The sequence below is a fragment of the Acinonyx jubatus genome, chromosome A3, assembly GCF_027475565.1.
Source record: "Acinonyx jubatus isolate Ajub_Pintada_27869175 chromosome A3, VMU_Ajub_asm_v1.0, whole genome shotgun sequence".
Taxonomy (NCBI): Eukaryota; Metazoa; Chordata; class Mammalia; order Carnivora; family Felidae; genus Acinonyx; species Acinonyx jubatus.
In genome coordinates, this window is record NC_069388.1 from 123,017,388 (window position 1) to 123,033,082 (window position 15,695).

The following is a 15,695-nucleotide window of genomic DNA, read 5'->3' on the forward strand; positions in this document are numbered from 1 at the left end:
ATTTATAAATCATATGTCAAATGACCCACAAGATCACCCCAAATCAGGCCTTGGGGTTCACCTTGTCTCCTACTATTAACACCAGGCTTGCTGGCTAGATAGGCAGGTAGCCTAGTGGACAATGGATTTTACGACAGTTACATTTGATAAGATAGAAAAAAAAAGACAAGTATTTGTATGGGTCTTTGCTGTTTATAAAGTGTCTGCACATACTTTATCTCACTGATCCTAAGTTTCTCATGAAACTTTCACATCTCACTTGCAGATGAAGAAATCGCTGGGTCAAGAGACCTGTATTAGGTCATCCTTCTGTTAAGGAGAAGAGCTTCAGTGCCGACTCTTTACATTTATGTATTTTATTATTTATTTATTTATTTATTTATTTAGAGAGACAGCATGGGTGGGGGAAGGGCAGAGAGCCGGGAAGAGAGAGAATCCCAAGCAGGCTCTGCACTGTCAGTGCAGAGACCAAAGTGGTGCTTGAATTCACAGACCATGAGATCATGACCTGAGCTGAAACCAAAAGTCGGATGCTTAGCCAACTGAGCTACCCAAGTGCCCCTGGACTCTTTACGCTGTACCTTAAAATAGGCTGTCATGGGACTTAGGGGAGAATGCTGTCAGGGATTCCTTGCCAATGATCAGGAATCGCTGAACTTCCTGAAAATACAGCATGTCAGTGTGAGAAGGACCTGGAAGAACCTAAAACCAGTCCCCTTTTTGCTATCAGGTTATGTGGCTGTTGAGTGCTAGATCCAGGATTAAAATCCAGGCTTTCTGATACCCAGTCTGAGACTCTTTCCACTAACTCTGTGCTGCTACTGGCTCTTAAACTCTGTTTTTTTTTTCTTTATGGAGATGGGCTGCTCATCTCACCCGTCCTCATTTGTTCTCTACCTGGTTAGTTAGAATTTCCCCTGGGACAAAGCACATTACTTAGATTCTCCCTGACCGTCTGAAAGAGCACGTCTTCATTTGAGGCTGCTCTTCCTTCCCCCAAACCTGCTGAGCTGAGAATTCCTTAGGGACAGGAAATTGTGGCTGCTGTTGAAAATGATAAAACTTGAGGTGTTTAAATCATGATGGGAAACCTTGAAAACGCGCATGATTACCTGTTGCTAATGGCAATTTTCCAGAGGTAAGTGGGTGGAGTGTGAATTTGAGACAGGACGGGGAATTTCATCCAACCAGTGCATCTGGCCCTGGAGGCTTGAGGATGGAGAGGGGACACTCCTCATTCCAGATCCTCTCCTGCCACCTTCTAGTAACCAGTTGACAGCTGACCAAGCATATGAAGAGAAAGACTAAACATTTCTTCACAAAAACTTTCGGTTTCAACTTCTGACATGCATATTTACAATAGCCGATTATTTGATGAAATGTTAAGTTTTAAAAAATGGACTTTAGTGACATAATCTTACTCCACCTTGGTCAGGTAACTAAAAGTGCACTTTTGAATTGATGCGGCATTGGCATTTTTCACTCCTGCATTAGCTCTAAATGCTGCATCTCTGTAGTAGAAGACCAGAAGAGCCAGTAGGGTGGGAGCAAATGGAGACAGACATATGTTTGGAAAACTCAGGCTCGTCTCTCATTCCCCAAAGCTCCTCGTCAAGGTTAAATAAGAGAACATTTGGCTTCCACTTGTCTGTCTTGAACTCTTAAAACTATCCTGAACTATATAATCATGTTTTCTTGATAACGCTAGGCCAAGTGCGGATCAGGTGTCTCTGCTTTACCTGGCTTGACTGTGTAATCAAGTTCAACACTTAACTTGTCAGGTCTCCCCGTGCCTTTGTGTGGTTTCAATAGTATTTCAGAAAACTTATAAAGGCCCCGCCATAAATAAAGCAAGATTGCACACAGGGGCTTGGAAAATGCAACATTCACAAAGCCGCAGATGTGGAGCAGAGGGAATTTGGAGTGAAATATTTAATTACTTCATCATTGAAAACTAATTACCAATTGGGGAGTGTTTTCATTTGTGGAACGTAGATTGATTAGCAGGATCCTCGAAGTTCTAGTTTCCTTACTACTGATTACATCTTTCATAGAAGAAAAATGGGTTAGTTTTAACAAGCTTGAGTCAGCCTGCAGACAAGTGAGGTTACCGAAGAGGGATTGCACAGGATTAGTGATATTCAATAGGCAAAAGGGTATTGAGTTCAGATTTTTTTTTCCTGATAGACTATTAGAGATAAATTTCACATTTGGGATTTACTCGTTGGTAATAAGCAAGGTTGTATTTTTCAGTCAGGAAGTTAATTTGTTTGTTCCACAAAATGTTTCAATCAACGTTATACATGTTCAGTGACCTGGAGCCCCGAGGCAAAGTTTTGCCTCTGATACAGGACACAGGTATATTGTTTAAAGGCCAGGTTTGGAAAATTAAGTACACTGAAATATAAAAGCTGCGGCTCATCATGGAGCGTTATAAGCAACAGGAGTCAGGTTCTGATGGGCAGAAGAGCTTGGTGGGGAGACCTTTGGTGGGTGGAAGGGCGCTATTTGGCTTCTATATTCCCAGGCTTGCTTGATATCTCCATATCACAGTGGGGTTCAGTCCCCATATTCTCCCTTGTTGCCCTTGCCTTTGTCAGCTCTACTCTCCAGGAAGAATCTACTGTTAGTTGCCTTTGAGAATGCAAAGTCACTGTGCCCCCTGATCTCTCCTTAAGCAAGAAAATGATTTCAGCAGCCAGTCACCGGGTGGGCCCTGGCCCCGCAGATAATACTGTGCAGACAGACACATTCCTCTTTTGGGGTGGACGTTCTTGCTGAGTAACGGTAACAGGTATTCTGATGGGGGAAGAAGTCTGGGAAAGGGGCAGGACACATGGCTTCCAGTTCTGAACCTGCCACTAACCATGAGTCCTTGGGTCTATTAATTGATCGTTTGAGTTCACTCTTCCCCTACGAGGATTATATGAAATAGGGAATGTGAAAGGGTATTGAAAGCCTTAAAAAACGTTGTTCAGATTAAAATAATTCTTTCAATTGCTTGCATTTGCTACTCCGATCGATCATTTGCATGCAGCGAGTGGTGACTTAGACAAGGCATATCCCGTCCTGCCCAATTTCAGTCCGTATTGGAACTGGTGTTTCTATTTTGAGATGGAGACAAAGTTATAATATCTAGTCCCTGAGCCAGAATGGCCTTCCTCCAGGCGAGTGTATTCTCCTCTGGGGTTTCAGGCTGTGCCAAAACTTTCCAGAGCAGTCAGAGCCCTCTGACTGGGGCGCTTGGTCTGGCAGCAAGGACAAGAAAGATTCAGGAACCCGCTCTTTTCTCAGCACTCCTGTCTGGTGGGTAGCTCACCGCTCACCTGGCTCACTGGATTTCCCAGAGTTGGCTAGGGGTGATTCCAGGCTGGGCTGTGACCCCCTCTAACATGGGAGGAGTAAGCTGTGTGTGATGAACGCCAGACTAGATTCACTGTTGTTCTGAAGAAGGGATTTAAACTTGAGGTTTTCACACACTACTTAGATTATGACTTAAAATTTTTATTACTGACTTAAAAATTGCCAGAAATCCAATTAAGGGGCTCCAGAGGGACAGCTGTGGGGGAAGCAGATGGGACAAAGATACTGAATCATTCTGGAATATGACTGTGACCCCTCCAACAAGGTGAAGATTTCTGCCTGATGTTCTCGGTCAATGAGAACATCAAACTGTTTAAAGGAGGTAAAAACCACAGGGCAAATGGTAAAATCCAGAAACTGTAGAAATGAAAGACTTAAGGAATCAAGTAAGAGAGGGAAGACAGATTTTACATTTAGAACGATAAGAAATGTAATGTTGGAATACTTAAAAATAGCATTATTATAAAAAGAGAAGATCCAAACATGGTTCAAATAAAGATAATAAAAGTTAAGAAATTTTGGCAAAACAAAAATATAAGTAAACAAATATGAAGAGATTTGGAGAAACAACAGTATAAAAAGTAAACCTGAAAAGCTGAGAGGCCAAAAGTAAAAGTGACCTCAGTACATGTAAGTTTAGATAGAAGTTAAAACGTGAAGAAATGTCAGAAGTCAAAAGATACACTAACAATTGAAAATAAAGCTACCTACGGGGCGCCTGGGTGGCTCAGTCAGTTAAGTGTCTGACTTTGACTCAGGTCACAATCTCACGCTTCATGGGTTCAAGCCCCGTGGTGGGCTCAGTGCTGACAGCTCAGAGCCTGGAGCCTGCTTTGGATTCTGTGTCTCCCTCTCTCTCTGCGCCTCCCCTGGTCACTCTCAGTCTGTCAGAAACAAATGTTAAAAAAAAAAAATTAACAAAAAAGAAAAAAAGAAAAGAAAGCTACCTAGAAACAAGTGTAAAAGAGGCAAGATACAAACTTTTTAGAAAGTACCAAATGCATAAGGTGGAGGAAAAAAGCGACAAAGTTGCCTCCATTACTAAAGTTCGAATACAGAGGCAGAGAGATTCCTTTTTAGCAGTGAAGGGCACAGAGATTCCAGCAGAGTCCTGGGTACTTATCTTCTGGAAGTTTGTAGCACCTTGTAAAGGGAGCTCTTCAGGAGGATTCCTTTGGGACCTTTGACATCAGGGAGCATTGCCCCCTCCCCCATCTTTGATATAGAAATTTCAAATGTCTATAGATATCTAGAATATTCTATAGATATACAGAATTTATACAGATTTTCATAGGCTTCTATAAAAACATATCAGTAGAGTTTTATAGAAGATTTCCCCTTGCTGCCCTGTTGTTTAGAAATGCGGGGCCCACGTAGAGGTGGAGTAGATACACATTATACTGAGGCCCCCAGCCCCAGAAAGCCTAAGGCATCCAAGTATAGCTATCAGTTCTTGAGGATTTATTATCTGTCTGGTAGCACAGCTAGACAACTTAGAGAATTATCTAGCTCAGTCCTCAGAACATTATGAGAAAGGTTTTGTTAAGACTGGAGTTTTACAGGGAGGGCAATTTAGCTAGCTCAGCTAAATAATTTATCTGCAGTCCCCAGCTTGCAAGCGTTAGAGCTGGCACCACAGTCCAGGCCCTTGAACTCCAGAGCCCGTGCTCTTAACCCTTCTGGTCCGGCCTCCTGTCTGTCTGCACAGCTGCTGGGGGCTCAGCATGTGCCCCGCCCCCAGAGAGTAAGACCACTTTCTTTGAAAGCAGCACTTTGTGTTGCTTTTTCTCTTTAATCACCAGCTCTTGAGTGGACGGTAACATGTGCACTTGTCAAAGGCTATTATGACATATCGGTGGGCAGTGACATGTTGATAGGTTTGCTGGATGCCTACTGCATGTGCTGGCTAACTCCAAAAGGGCAGGAGCATGATTTTCTTGCATCCTCCCTGGATCACCTTGAGCGTGGCACTTTACAGGACCAGCTTTTCAACAAATGAATAGGTGATTTGATTCTGCATTTTCTAATTAAGTCCAAGGGACAAACCAAAGACATTTTTGGTGGCATAAAGATGGTGTCGGTCCCATTTCCTCCTTTTCTGACTTATTCAGCTGTTCCTTGGAGAGCACAGGCATGATGTCTATATTGGGACCTCTCCATCCCACAGGGTGATTGGGGGCTGAGTTCTTTATAGGGGTCATGCTCACAGAACAATAAGGCAGGGGACACCCACTATGGTATGAGGCATGGGGTGTCGTGAATGGCACTGCTGGCCAGAAACCTTCTTCCCTCCTGGCGTTCTCACCACAAGAAATCTCTTCTTTGGGTAAGATCTCGTTTCTGAGAAATTGCTGATAATACCAAACATGCAATCAGGAAGGAAACACATTAACTTATTAGAAGCTTCTGACACTTGATTCTGAGTGATTCATGACACAATAGCAGGACCCTGATTTTTGGGAAAGAAGGTGTGACTGCGGAGGTGAAGGATAGGGACGAGAGGAGGGAGGGAGAGAGCTCGCCGGTGGAGGAGGGGTGAATGTGTCATTGTCTTCCTCCTGGTGATTGTGTGGGCAAGTGCCATCTCCCGAGGGCCACAGGGCTGTATTTCGTGTATCCCCGTATTCCCCAGCATCTGGGTCAGGGCCTGACTTGGAAAAGGTGCTCCTTAAATTGAGTTCACCTGTAGAATGAATGAAGGAGGAAACAGGTAGGCTGGTCCTTGACTCTGTCGTTATAGGGAGTGACCATGAAAGAATCACCAGGAAAGACTGAGTCAGAAATGAGAAAACTGAGCACAGACTGAGTATATAGCCCATGCAGGGTGTGGTGGAGAATGCGCACACGAATCAGGCCCTGCCCCACCCTTAGGGAGCTCCCTGGGCAGCTGGGGAGATGTGTTACGGGGTAAGGGCTATGGTTTAAAAATATATGTGTTTTTACATCACCAGTAATGGGACAAATAGATATCATATGCTTCCTGATATGATGCACCGAGAAGGACACATCATCACTTCTGTGGTATGCTGGCCAAAAATGCATAACCTGAATCTAATCAGGGGAAAACACAAGAAAAGACTGAATTCAGTTGCCTTAAAAAATGTGAAGGTCAGGCAACATGTGATCCTCAATGGGATCTGGGGCAAAAAAATTAAGAAAAAAAAAACACCCACAAAGCTGTTGTTATAAAGGATACTACTGAGATAATTAGCCGAACGTGAATACGATCTGTAATGCAGGCCATAATATGGTACCAATGTTAACTTCTGATTGTAGTAATTATATTGGAGTTGTATAAGGGAATGTCCTTGTTTGTAGGAAATGTACAGAGGTATTTAGACATAAAGAGGCCTCATGTCTACAACTTAACTCTCCAGGGGTTTAGAAAAATGTAAATACGTGAATGTATGGGGGGGAGAATGATAAAGCAAATATGCTAATGTGTTAACATTTGGCGAATCTTGGTGAAAAATATTTAGGAAAATCTTTGTACTATTCTTGCAACTTTTCCATAGGTCTGAAGTTGTTTCAAGACAGAGAGTTTAAAAATGCATGTGGTTGTGTGTCTAGTCCTGTATACAGGAGAGGGCATATAGCATAGTGGTTGAGGACACGGGCGCTGGAGCTGATTTCCTGGGTCCAAACCCGGCTGTACTATTTGTGAGCTGTGCTACTTTTTACATAAGCAACCTGGGCCTGGATAATATGAGACAGTAGTGGTGCCCACATCGGTCCGTTGTGAGAATTAGACGGGTGAAAACCTGTGACCAGCTGGGCACAGTGCAAGCATGTGGCAAGTGTGCAGTAAACATCAGCTCTTATTATACGGTGTAGAGCCATCTGTGAATGCTTGGTGATAGGGCATGTTGTATATACACATTTGTTGATCTACTGACTATAATGAATATAACACTTTGGAGTTTATGATTAATTTTCATATTTAATTATTATAATTATCCCATAAAGTACAACAGCAAGAAATATTGCCCCCATTGTATTGGTCTGCAAGTTGAGGCCAAGAAAAGGCCAGGAACTTAACCTACGTCCCCCACAACTGATGATTGGTGTGCCTTGGAGCTGATCGTCAGCTGTCCTGACAACTAATCCTGGAGGAGATTCTTTTCCGCAGGTGACACTGATATAACTGTCTGTCACTTTGCCTTCTTTTATCCTCTGAGGAATTTCTGGGGACCGAGTGCCTTCAAGAGGCCTTTTGTTATCCGTGCCATTACCTGTTGTGAACTGCCGTCATGTGCACACGCGTGTTTGAGCACGGATTCTCCCAGCAATTCCAACAAAGAGGGCCAGTCGTTAATCCTGAGGCTGAAAAGGCTCCCACTGGCTGCCTTCTGAGAAGCTCTGGGATACAATGCCGGGGGAATCTTCTGAATGTCACGTGCTCTGCCATGTCGCAGTATGGGACTCTGCGAGTTATAGCCAGCACCTGGGCATTCTGGAAGCTGTAGACTCAAGGAGCCTTAAAGTCCCTCGGAATTCAGTCATTATCTCTCTCCTAAACAAAGAAAGAAACAAACAAACAAAAAAGAAACTAAAAACTAAAACCAAACAAGCAACGGGAGTTTTCGGAGAAAGAGCCCTCATCTGCACTTCAGAGAATCTAGAAACCGGCTTCCTGCCTCCGTGGGTCTTATGATCTTCAGTGGGGCCTCCGCTGGACAGATGTTATTACTATAAACCAGTATCTGGCAGCCTTGGGTGGAAAGGGAAGCACCTCTCAATTTGTCAGGGATAATGACAACTTCCTTGAATTTGCTCACTATTTATAATTTGCACAGCTTTATATTAGATATTTCTGTCGATTCTTGCAACAAGCTTTTGGGGTGTGGGGGGAGGGGCTGAGCAGATGATAACACCCGGGGCTCATAGGGGCTAAACAAACAACCCATGGGCCAGGATCCCTGGTCTTGATCCAGTGCCACTCACTTACACTGGCTCTCTAATCCTTACCTTCCTGTTTTGGAAGTTATTTTATTTTATTGACATTGCCACTTATTAATTATCCTCATGTTTATTTACAAGCACTCATTCATTGCAGCTTGCCTCATCAGGCCATCCCTGCAAGCATTTCTGGGTTATCTCACCAGCTGAGAGTCTGGAAGTGCCTCAGGGGATGTGGAACCCTTCGACTAGTTGCTTGAAAAGAAGGAAAAGCGTGAGAGTAACAGTGCCGTCACTATGGTCTCGAAGCGCATGATAGACCCCAGTAGAAATGGTGCAGAATGTCAGCTCTGGTTTGGAGTTTCTGTATACGAGCCTTCTCCATATGCATGTCTAATTAAGAGCTGGGAATGTGTTCATCTGTTCAGTTGCGGCGAACATCAACGATGGGCCAGGTGCTAAGGTTTCCCTTCCTACCTCCTCATCGAGGTGAGGCTGCACGTTTTAAGCCAATTAGTCTTAGAATGGAAGTTAAAGACCCGGGTTCTAGGCCTTTCTTCACCCGTGACCTTTTAAGATCTGTGAATTGCAATGGAGTTCATCTGTTGTTTGCGCTTCCTTCCCTATTATAATAAGAAAATAAAACGTCTTCGAAAGTCTTTTGTGGATTGCAGAGTGTTCCTCAGACCTAAGATGGTTTTATGGTAACGATAATGCCAAAAATAATAGAAACTGCTTCTGTTCTGCATCCTAAGTCCTTATGCATGAGAAGAGTAGGTTCAGTGAGTAGGTTAGTAACTAGCCTCTGCATAAGTATGTGAATGAATGAACTGAAAGGGATTGTAAATTACCTTTATACAGTGTTTGTATTGAATCATGAAGTTTATTCCCATAAACATTTCATTAGCAGCAGCTAAAATCACATGTCTTTATTACAGCTCACATACAGGAAGCCTTCCACTCCTGCTTATCCTTTAAGACCTGGCTCAGCTCTTACCTCCTCCAGGACATCTTCTTGGACTCCCTGATCCTCCTCAATCAGGTGGGATAAAATGACCCTGCTCTGCTGCCATGACACATGGGCCCATTTCTACTGCATGTTACCATGTTACCTGTGCTCTAGATTCTGTCTTATTCATCTTTGCATCCTTAATGTCCAGCACAATTCCTGGCATGTTATTTTTGCCTTCGGAAATGTTCTCTCAGTGAAGTGGCCAAACGTTTACCAGTTCAAACAAGGCTTGGCTTAGGAACACAATGGGGATTGAGGTCACGGAGATGTGATTCACTTTTTGCCATAAAGTGCTTACATATTGCACATGAGAACACAGCGCCTCATGATTTTTTAACCTCTTATGTGATTATCCCAGCAAAAACCCCTTGGGCTAGAAAGGACTATAATAACCTTGGTAGTTTTGAGCCCTTAATATTTTCTTCACATCGAGCTTAGCCTGTTTGCGTTATAAAAGAGATGACTGAGTTCATGTAAGGCAGGAAGAACAGAAGATGTCCTCGTCCCCAGAAAGTCTTCAAAACTCCTGCCTGGCCTTGAGGGGTTCCCACCAAGTGCACGCCACATGAGGAGTCAGTACGATACGGACATATTTGTACATTTTAAAAAAGATTAAATGTGATATAGTACTGGAACTGAGCATGGGAGATTGAGGCCCTGGGTATTATGCTTTCCCTTGCTACAGGGGATGGAAAGAATATTGTTTCTCCTTAAAATGATTTATTTAAATGGGTAGGCTAGAATTCTACTTAAAACCCAGTGTCTGAATGCACCTGTTTAAGTCAGCTTCTTGTTCTCCCAGGTATTTAGGCATTGAATTTTCCCCATTAGGGAAGTGATTGACACCGTGGTCCTTACAATAACACATGATTATAACTCTGCAAATGGCAATTACATTCAATGGAAACCAGATGTTGCATGGAATTTGACTCTCTTGGTTTCTTGGTGAAGTAGATGAATTTGTAAAGTAGAAAACCACAATCATTACTCAGATGGACTATACATGAATTAATGACATAATATCTAAATCATATATGGTTGAAAATAATGATTAACTTAAACTATCAAGATAAGCTAATGAAAAACAGACTCTTAAAAAATTAAAGATATGTTTTCTTCAATATATATTTTATCAGCATGCTAATAACAAAACCAGACTTATTTGCACGTCTCTTCAGCCCCAAGTAAGAAGAAAATATTTGAAAAGAAGAGCTTCTCGGTAGTTAACATTGAGGGGAAAGTGTGCAATTATGATGGTTTTTTTTGGCTGGTGACTTTCTAGAGTGTCTGAAATCAATCTTTAAAAAATATATTGTTATTAAGGACAGCTAGCAGTGTTTTATGCTGAATTACACAGAGACAGTATATTTTTAAGGACACATTTGGCATGCAAAACATTAGCTTTATATGCCTGTGCAAAGCATCACCTCTCAAATAAAACTTCTTTTCCTGTCCCATCTCTCTAGCGCCTGTGTGCAGATGTGTGCACACATGTTCACACACACATGTGTGTACACACACACACACACACACACACACACACCGGTGATGCCTCAGGCCAGGAAGGCAAAGCAGCACGACATTTAAACCCACACTGTCCCTTGAAAAGCTCAACCTTTGGTTAGCAACCTCCTAAGTGGTTAAGTTTGCAAACCTTGGCCCATCATTTCCACTGTCATGAATTCTCAATGACATCATCACTGTAAAATTAGGAACTCTCTTTCTTGTCCTGCAGATGTGAAAGTTTGACATTGCATTCCATGGTCCCGTGCCACATTTCATCAGCGTTTTCCCTTTGCTTTCTCCAAAGCCTGTGGCCGCATGTGGCGTGTAGATTGCCAGTGCTGCTTGGGATCTCATATCAAATGCTGCTACCTAATCCCAGGCGGCCTTCCACAAGCCCACACCTGCAGCTCATTGAATCCTCCTGGAGTACAAAGGGCTGATTTACAGCACGAAGGATCCAGGCACTGCTTGCAGCTGGGGCTCCAGCAGGAAAAGGAAGTTGTTCATCATCTTGTGTGCATTTCATTAACAATAGTGTACCCGATATGTAGCTTATAGAATAATTTCAAATCACTGACAGAGAGCATTATGGCATTTGGCACTACTAGGAAAAATACTTCGGGATGGGCAAATTACACCTGAGCGTGAGGTTTCTATGCGACCCTCTGGAACTGTGCACGCTGATTTATACCAGGTGGGTTGACCTTGCGATATTTTCTGATTCGTTGGGCATTTTCCCATTTCTCATTTCTTTTCCTTTGTCTTTGAAGCAGTCCTGAAGTAGAGTTGGGATATCCTTAGCTTTCTGTTCTTTTCACGTACCAGCAACCGAGAGCTGAGGGTAACCTGTGCGAAGCATGGTGTTTCGAAACCAACCACCTGAGAAAGTGTCTGTGTCACTGGGAGTGTCAACAGCAAAATGTGGCAGTGTGTCTCTTTCTCCTTTGAGTTTCAATAGACGTAGGAATGAGGGAGTCCCAGTGAGACACCGAGACCCCAGTGCTGGCTCACCAGGACTCTATGGAATAAACAAATGGAAGATGCTCCTACTTTCTTCTGCCTTGTTGGGCTGTGCATCTCCATTTTACTATTGACTTACTATTGCCCCCAAAAAGCTCTCCTGGTGGAGATGCCATGCAGGTGATGAGGAGGAGTTCAAATGAAAGAGACAAAGAAGTGGCAGGCAGGGGGAAGACCATCATCCTGTGCTAAAGTTCCCACAGCCCTCTGGAAGTCTGCTGGGCCTGTCCTCTCATGGCCTCCAGGTCAGACATCTCCCCTATTTACTGAAAGGCTCTGCCTTTCCAGATCTTTTCTGGGAGTATCTTGCAGATCGCAGTTGATGGATTTTTTTTTTTTTTTTGAGGAAGTGGAAACCGTTAGGATCTCAAAACAAAAATACCTCAGGAACTCTGTCTCTGGGTTTGGGGTCAAGGCCCACATAGGATGGACAGCAGCAATATGCAGAAACGTCAGGGCTTCTGATTAGTTTATCATGGACATTTAACTTTGACTTTTTTTTTATAAAGAAGGACAAAATCAATAAAAATCGCCATCCTCAAGGGAAAGGGAGCAGGGGAGGAAAAGCAAATTTCTTTTCACTTTGTAATGGTAAACAAACTCGGCTCAGAGCAGTATCTGATGTGGCTGCATGGAGCCTGGTTTCCAGTTTCTCTTGATGTGTCAAATGTATCCCTTATGTGAATCATGGTTTAAAAATACTTTTACTCAGTGGGTTCAGGAAATCAATAAGCTTTTATGATTCTTTCCTTGCTTCACATAATTTCTGATTTCAAAAGAGACGCTGGGTATTCTTTTAAGATGTTTATATATTATGCATTTAAAAAACTAACAATTCTTCCAAGGGCTTCCCAAGCATTGTTGTTGGAGTGGGTTTTTTTCTTCGCAAGCTCACTCTTTCTTTCTTTCTTTCTTTCTTTCTTTCTTTCTTTCTTTCTTTCTTTCTCTTTTTCTTTCCCTTTCTTTCTTTCTTTCTTTCTTTCTTTCTTTCTTTCTTTCTTTCTTTCTTTCTTTCTTTTTCTTTCAACATTAAGCTAATGATTATGGGGCTTACACATAAATTGAAGCCGGATTTATAAAATGCAGTATAAAAATCCTCGGGAAGGAAGATAAATATAACAAGCTATGAAACTACGTTAGCCTCTTCCAGTGTTGGAATGACTACAAACGAAGAAATTAATGACCAGGATGTGTGATGTTGCCCAGGTTAGGAGCTTTGGCTCCCAGGCAGGCTGCCTTAAGACGAGCTGTCCTGCATTCCTTGATTTCTCTGAAATACAAATCTAATTGCAGATTGGAACATATCCATTCACTTAGTCTGTAAAAATAATTTTCCCTGAATATTTACCCAAAGCGCATTATTGCTTATACAGTTGTGAAAAGCATTTAGCACTTTATAATCCCATATTTGCTCCTATGTGGGCCTGGGAGTGTACTCTCCTTACAAAATTCACAAATGCCTAGAAGGCTAACAATTTTTACAAAGTGTTCCTCATGGAAAACATCTGGAAGGTTTCCAGAATGGCATTCCAGATGTTATAGTTTTAGCAGTCACAAAAGTGCACTGCGCATGCTTTGTGTGCGTGTGTGTGTTTTTCCTGGTTCTACATCGTATGTTACTTACACACACCCGGCCCTCTTTGCTCTACCTCTGGAACATTTTAGGTTTGAATTATTTAATATTTCACTTCTGGACAACTCTGCTTTCAGGGAAATTACACATCTGTAAGGAGGGGAGCATGATGTAGACTACTGTAACCAAATACGCACTGGGAGAAGGGATTTTTAATTGGTATTTTAAAATTGATTTTTTTTCTCTGTGGGGTCAGAAAGAAGAATAAACACTTGGGGGAGTAAGGTCTGGATGAATCTCCTGTACTGGGAGAGAGCTGCCCTCCTTCCCTTTCCCAGATTATACTCTGCCCAGAGGAGAATGCCCCTGTTTGCTACCCGTCCCAGCTGCAGGGTGCTGGGCAGAGTGAGGGGCAGAAGTGAGTGGCCAGGAGACAGGATATTCTCCTTTCAAAGTGCTAAATGCTGCTCAACTGTGGGGAGAGGTAGGAAAGCATGAGATCCATGTACTGCTCTCGAACTTTCTCTTCTCCCTGTCCCCCTTTCCTCCTCCTTCTGGATATGGGCCCAGGGAAATTAATGGCCTGTAGAAATTCAGCCAAGAGACTGGCATGTTCTTAGAACCAACTCCTTGTAAGTCCTGCCTGATGGCAGGTCTCCTTCTCAAGACCAGGGCAGAGATGACAACAGGGAGGAGGTGGAGAAGGAAAGATATGGTCATGGGCCAGAATATAAATAAGTTGTGATTCAGGGAGCCACAGTGTTTTACAGCTGTGAATTACTTTCATCATATGGGGAGACAGATGAACGGGGATCCACCTCCTTAACAAACCAACCAGACATGATGAGAACCTCCTTTGAACTAAAATATTTGTTATACATTACATTGCGCCAGTCTTGTTTCTTATTACTAGTTCCGTTGGGAGAGTAAAGAGAGCATACTGGCAAGGAAAAGCCTAAACCAAGATGGGTCGTGGAGACAATGGCATGAGAGTGGTTAAGGATGTGTCTACACTGGCTGACGCAGCAGAGAGGTGGGAACCAGTGGGAGGTAGGGTGCATAAGACCTGTAGGGTACAGAAATACCCTGTCACCCCAAGCCTGTGGTTACCTACACAGGGCAGGGAATCATCAGGAGGCTGGTATGAAACTGGCAAAGGCCATCTTGTTCTGCGATCTTTACTGCTGGGATACGTGTTAGCTCCAGGCATTTGCCCCAGGAAATTCCTGAAGGGTTCTTGCTTAGCCTTGGAAAAGTCCAGAATCAAGACCCCTTCAAATGAAGAGGACCCATTGCCCCCAAAAGGACCTTGCCTCCCCCTGTGTGGAGTCCAGACGATGTGTGTGGGACCTGATCTCCGATCAGCCCTCGGACTCTGGTTCCCATAGTTATCATTGGCTCGGAAAGAAGCGATCCTTCTGTACTGTCCTGGTTCCTGTGTCCTGGCAAACCAGAACAGTTGGTTATCCTAGATGAAGCACATCCCTAACTTTATGTCCACCTAGAAAGGTGGACATTTAGAAAGGTGATAGGGACCGTCCCTTTCTCTCCCACGGCTACCACAGCTGAGAGCCTGTTTAGAGCTGACTTCTGGGTGACACCTGGAAGACCTGTCACACTGCAGTCAGATCAAAAGTTGAGTCTTATTTTAGAGGGGGGTGGGTGCATGCTCCAAATGTCACTGTCACTATAATGGAAGAAGTGGCCTATGATGGTGACCCTTGAGGCATTTCCCATTGCTGTTCCTTTATTTTCCTTGGGTCTCTGCCCCTCTGCTCTCCTGGGTCACTTTCTACTTTTCTGACTCATCAGTCTCCTCCTAGGGCTGTGTCCCTTATAGCCCTCTTTTTTTTTTTTAAGAGTTTTTATTTATTTATTACTAAGAGAGAGAGAGAGCACACACACGTGAGTGGGGGAGGGGCAGTGAGAGAGAGGGAGACACAGAATCCCAGGCAGGCACCACATCACCAGCATGGAGCCCAACGCAGGGCTTGAACTCACAAACCATGAAATCATGACTTGAGCCAAAATCAAGAGTGGGGCTGCCCATGATTCTCACCTCCATTTCCAGAGCCCAATCTCCTTCTCTCTGGTGGCATCAGTAGGACTACCAAGGCTCCACACCCAATATCCACTCCATTTCTACTCATCATTGCTGCCTTGGGCCACATATTTTTTTAGCTTAATAATACAACAAATATTGAATCTTTAGGATCTTTGTCTTCTTTGTCTCTCTCTCTCTCTGTGTCACACACACACACACACACACACACACACACACACACACACCAAATTTCAATTAGTCAATAGTCAACTGAATTT

General features: G+C 43.3%; 1 long non-coding RNA gene across 2 annotated transcripts in view; it reads left to right on the top strand.

The window, feature by feature from the left end:
• The first annotated feature begins 411 nt into the window (after positions 1-411).
• The window catches only part of LOC113604958 (uncharacterized), a 176,684-nt gene continuing 161,400 nt past the window's right edge, over positions 412-15,695 (top strand). For both annotated transcript variants that reach the window (XR_003427012.2, XR_008289665.1), the window contains exons 1-2: positions 412-5,366; positions 9,201-9,304. This is a non-coding gene — a long non-coding RNA (uncharacterized LOC113604958). The remainder of the gene's footprint in view (positions 5,367-9,200; positions 9,305-15,695) is intronic.